The sequence below is a fragment of the Vipera ursinii genome, assembly GCF_947247035.1.
Source record: "Vipera ursinii genome assembly, chromosome: W".
NCBI lineage: Eukaryota > Metazoa > Chordata > Lepidosauria > Squamata > Viperidae > Vipera > Vipera ursinii.
Genome location: NC_139522.1, coordinates 45286178 through 45296102, shown reverse-complemented (window position 1 = coordinate 45296102; position 9925 = coordinate 45286178). Strand labels below are relative to the sequence as shown.

Below are 9925 nucleotides of genomic sequence, written 5' to 3'. Positions count from 1 at the left end.
CAGCCTCTCCCACCTGAAGCTGCACCAAAACCAGGATCCAGATGGCTACCACCACCACCGAAATCCCCCAACTGCTACTGCCGAAAGACCTAGACCACTTACATGTCCACCAATCAAGTGCTTTCGATGTGTACAGCAGGGTCATCGAGCAGCGAACTGCCCAGTTCCTTACCCACAACAGCAGAGTAGACCAGGTCCAACAACTAGGAATAAATCTGCACAGCAGCCACCGAGAGAAAAGTCCAATTGGACCACCCAGGAGCACGTTACCCAGGTTACGTGCCCCACCCAGGAGGACGCTGGCCCACCGACCGGACCCACCCCCACTTTACCCAGTTTTGACAGCGACGATGAAGGGGAGAATGACCTGATGGTGAGTCGATGCATCCTACCTTTGTTGCAGATCAAGGACCCTCCTTCCTTTAAGTAGCATTGCCTACCAGATGCCCCTCCTCTGTTGTTAAAAAGATATCCAGCATGGTCAGTTAGTAGACAGAACCAATTCAGAATATTTGTGTGGGGTGTCAGTGTAAGAACCCAATCAGTCCTTCCATACATAAAGATCAGATGTGGAGAAGGGAGTACGAACCAGGACCTCATCAGTGTCCCCCCTCTTAACAGCTACCTGCCCTGTGAGTGAGTAGATCCCCTCATGGGTGGTGGAGCAGAAGCTAAAGCAGGAAAAGACAGTGCTGTGGAAGGTCACCGCAGCCCACAGGCTCTAAGCACCTGCTTATTCACATGTAAGGTCCAGAAAAACAAAACAAAAAAACAAAAAAAAAAACAAAAGAGCACATAAAGTGTGCTGATCATGATCCATGCCTCTTTAAGCACAGTCTCCATGGTTTCAAAAACTCACAAATTTATGGATTCCCCTGTGGACCAAACAGTGGGTATGCCCTGGTGTCAGAGGGCATTGTATTTAATCAGAGTTTCAATTTCATATCCTGATGGGTTTTAAGCTTACCAAAGTTCCTTATGACACAGTCAAGGGGGCTGAGGACACATCTCTTTCTGTTATTCATTCTAACTGCTCTTTTATTCAGCCTAACACTGGCCTTTCTGGGCTGAGCCCATGTGTTCAATTCCCCTCATACTGTTCTGTTCCAGCCTACTACCGGCCCTGCAGAAATGTCAGGGACAACCCCTTTTCAAAAGTCAATAGGCTGGAAGTAAGCCCGCCAAATTTATTTACACAAAACAGATCCAAAACAGAGCAAACAGAGCAAAACAAATATGAACCACGACTAAATCAGAAGCTGTTCAAACGGTTGCCTTCAGCAACCGGCACCTCCCACACATTCCCCTTTTAAACAGTTTCAAGGCGTGGCTTCTCTTTGCCTCCTCCCGAGGTGCCCCATTGCCTTCCTTTGTTTACTCCTGCTTGTCTGCCTCCTTCTTCGGGCGTCCTTGAACAAGGCCAGCTGTGGGTCGTCTTCGTCCAAGCTGTCAGGCTCACACAGCTGGGTCTGAGGAGGAACCAGATGGGAGGGGCCTGGCTGAGAGCTCTGCGATGCCTCAGAACTGTCCTCTGCAGGCTCTCCAATCCCCTCCTCCTCCTCCTCCTCCTCCTCCTCAGAATTGTCCGATTCAACTGCTGAACCCACAGGCTGTCACTGAATCACAACACATACATGATCTTATTGAGGAGGAGAACGCGGACCTGGCCTGCATCACGGAGACCTGGTTGGGCCAAGAGGGGTGTGTCCCCCTCTCAGAACTATGCCCACCAGGCTTCTGGGTGCTTCACCAGCTGCGGGCCCAGGGCAGGGGTGGGGGGTGGGGGTTATTATTAGGGAGAGTCTTTGTCCGCGAGTGGCCACTGTCCCTCAGATAGGCGGGTGTGAGTCTATCCTTTTTAAGTGGGCTCCTGGAGTTCAGTTGGGCCTATTGATTATGTACCTGTCTCCCAGCTGCGTATCATCAGCCCTGCCCAAGCTCCTCGACGTCTTGCCCAGGTTGGCAATTGAGTTCCCCAGGCTTATAGTTCTGGGGGATTTCAACCTGCCTTCTGCGGGTGAGGCATCTGAGTTGGCTCGGGAGTTCATGGCTTCCATGACAGCCATGGACCTGACTCAAATAATTCAAGACCCGACCCATAATGGAGGGCACACACCCGACCTGGTTTTTATCTCTGGACAGTGGATTAATGATCTGGGTAGGGGGGATTTAACCATCCAACCCCTGTCATGGTCCGATCATTTTCTTCTCTGGCTAGACTTTCAGTACGCCACCCCCCGCCACTGGGAGGTGGAACCGACCAGGTGGTTCCGCCCCAGGCGCCTGATGGACCCTGAGAGGTTCCAGACGGAGCTTGGTACATTTCCTGCTTCCCTTGCCCACGACTCTGCCGAGGCCCTAATAGAAGCCTGGGAGAGGGCGGCTGCTGGGGCCTTGGATCGAGTTGTGCCTTTGTGGCCTCTGACCCGGCGCAGATCCCGGGTGGCCCCCTGGTTCACTGAGGGTCTCCAAGAGATGAAGTGCCAGAAAAGATGCCTAGAGAGCTGTTGGAGGTTCAGCAGATCTGAATCTGATCGAACACAGCTAAGAACTTATCTTAAGTCTTACCTAGTGGCAATGGAAGCAGCAAAGCGTGTTTACTTTTCCACTGTCATTGCATCCGCAGATAACTGCCCAGCAGCCCTGTTTAGAGTGACCCGCTCACTGCTTAATCAGCGACCGAGGGATGACCCCTTGCAGGGTAGGGCTGAGGAATTTGTACAGTATCTGCAGGACAAAATTGCTCAGATCCGGACTGGTATGGACTCCGACTGGGTGGAATCCGGCTGAGTGGAGAGGACAGGTCTTGGTTATAACATTTGGGGTGAGTTTGACCCTGTGTCTTTGGATGATGTGGACAGGATTATGCGTAGACTGAGTGCTACAACTTGTCTATTGGACCCATGTTCCTCCTGGCTGGTTTCAGCTGCCGGGGAGGTGACAGGGGGCTGGCTCCAGGCAGTTGTCAATGCTTCATTGATGGAGGGTGTTTTCCCCTCCACCTTAAAAGAGGTGGTGGTGAGGCCCCTTCTCAAGAAGCCTGCCCTGGACCCGGCCTCCTTGAATAACTATCGTCCTGTCTCCAACCTTCGCTTTGTAGCGAAGGTTGTTGAGAGTGTTGTGGTGCATCAGCTCCCGCAATTCCTGGATGAAGCGGACTATCTGGACCTGCACCAGTCCGGTTTCAGGCCCGGTTACAGCATGGAAACGGCATTGGTCGCACTGGTAGATGATCTCTGGCGGGACCGGGACAGGGGTTGTTCCTCTGTCCTGGTCCTACTTGACCTCTCAGCAGCTTTTGATACCATCGACCATGGTATCCTGCTGCGACAGCTCGAGGGGTTAGGAGTGGGAGGCACTGTTCTACGGTGGTTCTCCTCCTACCTCTTGGGTCGCTTGCAGTTTGTATTGGCAGGGGGGCAGAGATCTACCCTGAGGCCCCTCACTTGTGGGGTGCCTCAGGGGTCGGTTCTCTCCCCCCTCCTGTTTAACATCTATATGAAGCCGCTGGGTGAGATCATCTGTGGCTTTGGGGTGAAGTATCATGAATATGTGGATGATACCAAGTTGTTCGCCTCCACCCTGAGCCAACCCAGTGATGCCCTTGACGTGATGTCCCGGTGCCTGGAGGCGGTGCGGGTCTGCATGGGAAGAAACAGGCTCAGGCTGAACCCCTCCAAGACCGAGTGGCTGTGGATACCGGCATCTCGTATTTTCCAACATGTTCCATCTCTTTTGATGGGGGGGAGGTATTGCCCCCCTCAGAAAGGGCTCGCAACTTGGATGTCCTCCTGGATTCATGGCTTAACTTGGAGGATCATCTAACTGCTGTGACCAGGGGGGCCTTCGCACAGGTATGCCTAGTGTGCCAGTTGCACCCCTTTGGGGACCGAGATGCCCTATGCACGGTCACTTCTCGCCTGGATTACTGCAATGCTCTCTACATGGGGCTGCCTTTTAAGTGCACCCGGAGGCTTCAGCTGGTGCAAAATGCAGCCACGTGGGTGCTTATGGGAGTTTCTCGATACTCCCGTGTTACACCACTCCTGCGCGAGCTACATTGGCTTCCGGTTGCCCTCTGGGTGCGATTCAAGGTGCTGGTAATTACCTTTAAAGCCCTACATGGTTTAGGCCCGGGGCACTTGCGAGACCACCTGCTCCCATTGTCAACCTCCCATCGCCCGGTTCTCTCCCACAGAGTCGGCCTCCTCAGGGTTCCGTCGGCTAAGCAATGCCGGCTGGCGACCCCCAGGGTGAGCGCCTTCTCTGTGGGTGCGCCGACCCTCTGGAATGAGTTGCCTCCAGAGCTGCAGATGGCCCCTGACCTTCGGTCCTTCTGCTGTGACCTGAGGACATGGATGTTCCAACAATCGGGCCTGGACTGACTATAGTTTTAGATTTGGTTTTATTGGGTTAATTGTTATATATTTATTACATTTATTGTTTAATTCTTTTTAAAATTTTGTATTTTATGTTTTTAACTTTTTATTGTTGTGAGCCGCCCTGAGTCCTTAGGGAGAAGGGCGGCATATAAATCTAACAAATTCAATTCAATTCAATTCACTCACACCACTAGCACAGCCTGTTGGGCCACAAGAGATCCACTGACCTTCAGCCAAGATCACTATCATGCCTAGGCCTGGTCAACAGCGGGAAATATATATATATATATATAAGGAGAAACCACAAACCTCAAACCACACACCACTCACAACCCGTTGGAGCATGAGAGTACAAGATTAACACCTCTTGCTTTCTAGGTGGCCCCAGAACACCCACCAAAAAGAGGGGGGGCCCTAAGTGTGGCTGGCATTAACCCTTCCACCCAGCTCTGGTCAACAGTGGGAAATAATTCAAGGAACCATACAAACGTTTACACATACACACACACTCCCCAAGCAAGCTGGTGTAACAAAGTAATGTATATCTGTGTGTCCTACCTTATCTTCACCCCTCCTGAGTATGCAGGAACTAATTAAAAGCTACCAAAAAGAAGAAAAAAAAACCTGGTTCCTGTTAAAACCACAATGAATAGTCAAGAAGGGGGGCACCTCCAGGAAATCCCAGAGCGCGCTCAGTGCCTTCCCCTTTCCTGAGCCTCCCTAGGACCAACCAAGTAACTCTCCTGCAAACCAGGCTCGCCAAAAATGATATGCAGGTTCTGAGGTTTTGCTTGTAAAAAAATACAGGAAACCAGAAGTTGCCTTTAAGCTTTATGTTTTTTATTCAGCTGAACAAAAAGATGGGCTCCTCTAAATGAGAGCAGCCCTGAAACACAAATTTTAATGGGACATACCTCGGTAATGTTAGCAAGCAAGTGCAAACGTACATTGTTAAGTTCAGTAAGGTCAGGTTGCTGGGAAGGCCAGGTGGCCTTCTCTTTAATCTGTTCCCAGATGCCTTTTGGACACACTGCCCACATGAGTTGATTAATATCAGCCCAGGTTGGGTTATAGGCCTCAATGATAGTTTCCAATTCTTCCTTAAATTTAGCAGGCTTGTCCCTGATATTGGGAAATGAAGCCACCATATTTCGAATCTCTTCCTGGGACCAGGGAACGTGAACCTGGACGAGTAAAGGGATGCCATTGACATTTTCCGAAGAACCAGGCATTGTGCGGAGAGGAAATTGGCCTACAGGTTGTTCAGAAAGGTCAAGGGGATTAGGAGACTTTGGACAGGAAGCAGCTCCAAGCAGGGTAAAAGAAATGGGGGCAGCACTACGGGTCCAGAAAGCAATGCAATCATGGGTTCTAAAATCTGACAAAATGGAGTCCACTTTAGGAGAGAGTGGTGCGGTTGCATTGATGGGTGAAGTGGGAGCTCCTTCTGGAGTTTTTGTCAACTGCGACAATAGGGCCGACCCTTATTCTAGACCTAATGTCTCATGGAGATGGACAAGTTCAGCATGAAGGAGAGTAATCAAATGTCTATCTGCAGCTTTCAAAGAGTTTTGTATATCCTGAATGAGAGCCTCACTAGCAGGAGAAGAGGAGGGAGTAGTAATAGGTATAGCAGCAGTAGCAGGAACAGAACTGTCACAGGGAGTCACAGGTGGTGATAAAAGAGGAGGAGAGACATGGCCAACGGGAGGAGGTGTGGGGGCACAAGAAAGTAGGTGCAGAGGAAAAAGGGGGGAGAGGAGTGAGTGCTGACTTTTCTGTCAGAGTCCTTACCAGCCCTGGTTCCACAAATGATAAATGATGGCCAACAAGGTAGTTGGCTAGGCAGGAACGTTCTGACCAGTGTTTATTGGCGGCAATTAGCAGAAAATAAGGTCAGCACTGGGAGTGACTTGCTCCCAGTGCCTTATATACAGGCAATCCCCTTAGCTCCACCCCCCATGCAACCAGCCAGCATCTGGCATCCATCCCTAAAACCAGCATAGCTGGCCTCTGCCTCCCCCCTCCAGCGTTGTGTCCAGCAGTCCAGCATGCAGCCAGGGGCCTCAGCTGCTCAGAGGTCATTCAGAGGGATTCCCAGGCAAAGGGGAATTCCCCTCCCTTTCCCTTCCCTGAAGTGGCAAGACCACAGGGCTTGACAAGGAGAATGAGGAGGAGAAAAAGGTGGGGGAGAGAAGGAGAGGGGGTGGAGCTTCATAGGGAGGGGGCCGAGAGGAGGAGCATCTGGGATACTCTAGAAGCAAGTCTGGGGCATGGTCATCTTCTGGGTTGGAGGAAACACGGGACAAGGGACATATTTTGGTAGAGGGCAGCTGGGTATTCTTGGCTGCCTCCACTGCAGCATCCTTTCAAATAGCAGCAATAGAAGCTTTAAGATCAGTTACCGATTTTTCCAATGTTTCCTTAGTATGTTTGAAGGACTGCAAATGATGGTCCCAGTGCCACTTTTCCATTTCAGGATACCAAACCAGAAAGGCAGACCAATTGCCTGGTGCTACAGAAGAGTCCATAGCATCTAACTGGTGTCTTGGAAAATTAAGCTTATCTCTGTCAAAGGTTCTGGCAAGGGGAAACTGACGCTTAGAGTCTTGAGAAGTAAGAGTATGCCATTGCTGTAAATATTGACAGAACCTGGGTCCCTTGTGGACAAGTATGTGTTGTGATTCCTTGCCTGCCAGCAGATCCAGCAGCCAAATCAGAGGAATTGGATGATGAGGAGGAAGTGCATAGGTTCACACTGGAGTCTGTGGAAGGCTCTGAGGAGGAAGAAGACTCAGAGCCAGATGCAGAGCCCAGCCCATCTACAGTATTCATGCTCAGTCAGAGACACAGCTGTTTAGGGGGCCAGAACTAAGAGGCGAGTAGGAAGAGCTGGGGCCAGTCCCGGATGCACGGATGTGCAGAGAGGAGAGGAGAGGAAGACAACAGAGGGCAGTGGGGCGGCTCCATAGGCAAAGTAAGAGTCACTAAGAAGCCATGCCCTGGCTGGACTATAAAGAGGAGAGGTGTGGGAGGTGCTGGATGCCGAAGGCGACAGTTCATGCTACGGCTTTGTACTTCTGTTGTTGGATTTCTTGCCTCAGGATTCTTGGACATTTAACCAGGTTTGTCTGATTTCTGTGTGTTTCAGTGACTTGAACCTTGAGCATTCCAGCTGAGAACTCAGAGACTGACCTTGTTCGTTTCAACAGCAAAATGACTGGTTGGAGTTTCTTCCATAAAACCTGTGTCAAAATAAAAGGGTATTTTTTCTTACGAAGTCCTGCCTTGTTCAATGAAAGGGGGTTTTCCTTGTGAGTAAGCAACTCAGCAGTACTCATGTAGGCTGGGACAGAACAGTATGTACCAGGCTGGAGTACCCTTTTTAAGGACTTCAACCCCCTTAGACTGGGTTGTTGTTGTTAGCTGCGAAGTTGTGTCAAACCCATCGTGACCCTATGGACAACGTTCCTCCAGGCCTTCCTGTCCTCTACCATCTTCTGGAGTCCATTTAAGCTCACGCCTACTGCTTCAGTGACTCCATTCAGCCACCTCATTCTCTGTCGTCCCCTTCTTCTATTGCCCTCAATCTTTCCCAGCATTAGGCTCTTCTCCAGTGAGTTCTTCCTTCTCATTAGGTGGCCAAAGTATTTGAGTTTTAGCTTCAGGATCTGGCCTTCTAAAGAGCAGTCAGGGTTGATCTCCTCTAGGACTGACCGGTTTGATCACCTTGAAGTCCAAGGGACTCACAGGAGTCTTCTCCAGCACCATAGTTCAAAGGCCTCAATTCTTTGGCACTCAGCCTTTCTTATGGTCCAACTTTCACTGCCATACATTGCAACTGGGAAGACCATAGCCTTGACTATACGCACTTTTGTTGACAGGGTGATGTCTCTGCTTTTTAGTGTGCTGTGTAGATTTGTCATGGCTTTCCTTCCCAGGAGCAAGCGTCTTTTAATTTCTTGGCTACAGTCCCCATCTGCAGTGATCTTGGAGCCCAGGAAAATAAAATCTGTCACTACCTCCATTTCTTCACCATCTATTTGCCAGGAATTGAGAGGGCCAGATGCCATGATCTTGGTTTTCTTAATCTTAAGTTTAAACCCATGTTTTGCACTCTCCTTCTTCACCTGCAACACGAGGCTCTTTAGTTCTTCTTCAATTTCTGCCATTAGAGTGGTATCATCTGCATATCTTAGGTTGTTGATATTTCTTCCGACAATCTTAATTCCAACTTTTGATTTATCTAGCCCTGCCTTTCTCATGATGTGCTCTGCATATAAGTTAAATAGGCAGGGCGACAGTATACAGCCTTGCCGGACTCCTTTCCCAATTTTGAACCAATCAGTGGTTCCGTGTCCAGTTCTCTCTGTTGCTTCTTGGCCCACATATAGGTTTCTCAAGAGACAAATAAGATGGTCTTCTACGCCCATCTCTTTAAGAACTTGCCACAGTTTGTTATGATCCACACAATCAAAGGCTTTAGCATAGTCAATGAAGCAAAAGTAGATGTTTTTCTGGAACTCTCTAGCTTTCTCCATGATCCAGCGTATGTTGGCAATTAGATCTCTAGTTCCTCTGCCTCTTCGAAATCCTGCCTGTACTTCTGGTAGTTCTCGATCCACATACTGCTGGAGTCTAGCTTGTAGGATTTTAAGCATAACTTTACTAGCATGTGAAATGAGTGCAATGGTGCGATAGTTTGAACATTCTTTAGCACTGCCTTTCTTTGGAATTGGAATGTAAACTGATCTTTTCCAATCCTGTGGCCACTGTTGAGTTTTCCAAATTTGCTGGCAAATTGAGTGTAGCACTTTTACTGCATCGTCTTTTAAAATTTTGAATAGCTCAGCTGGAATACTGTCACCTCCACTAGCTTTGTCGTTGCTCAGTTTTTCTAAGGCCCACTTCACTTCACATTCTAGGATGTCTGGCTCGAGGTCAGTGACCACCTCATTGTGATTATCAGGGACGTTAAGCTCATTCTTGTATAGTTCTTCTGTGTAATTTTGCCACCTCTTCTTAATTTCTTCTGCCTCTGTTAGGTCCCTGCCATTTTGGCCCTTTATCATGCCCATTTTTGCATTAAACGTTCCCTTCATCTCTCCAATTTTCTTGAAAAGATCTCTGGTCCTCCCTATTCTATTGTTTTCTTCTATTTCTTTGCACTGTTCATTTAAGAAGGCATTCTTATCTCTTCTAGCTATTCTCTGGAATTCTGCATTCAATTGGGCATACCTTTCTTTTTCTCCCTTGCCTTTCACTTCCCTCCTTTCCTCAGCTATTTGCAAAGCTTCCTCAGCCAGCCATTTTGCTTTCTTGCATTTCGTTTTCTTTGGGATGGTTTTAGTTGCTACCTGTTGTACAATGTTGCGAACCTCTGTCCATAGTTCTTCAGGCACTCTGTCTATCAGATCTAATTTCTTAAATCTATTTGTCACCTCTACTGTATATTCAACAGGGATATGATTTAGTTCATACCTGAGTGGCCTAGTGCTTTTCCCTACTTTCTTCAGTTTAAGCCTAAACTTTGCAATGAGAAG

At 48.9% G+C, this 9925-nt stretch overlaps 1 protein-coding gene across 1 annotated transcript in view; it reads left to right on the top strand.

The window, feature by feature from the left end:
* Nucleotides 1-264: 264 nt before the first annotated feature.
* The window catches only part of LOC310648273 (chromobox protein homolog 1-like), an 873008-nt gene continuing 863347 nt past the window's right edge, over nucleotides 265-9925 (top strand). Inside the window, exon 1 of the mRNA XM_083376027.1 lies at nucleotides 265-373. The gene's annotated coding sequence lies outside the window, so the exon portion shown is untranslated. The remainder of the gene's footprint in view (nucleotides 374-9925) is intronic.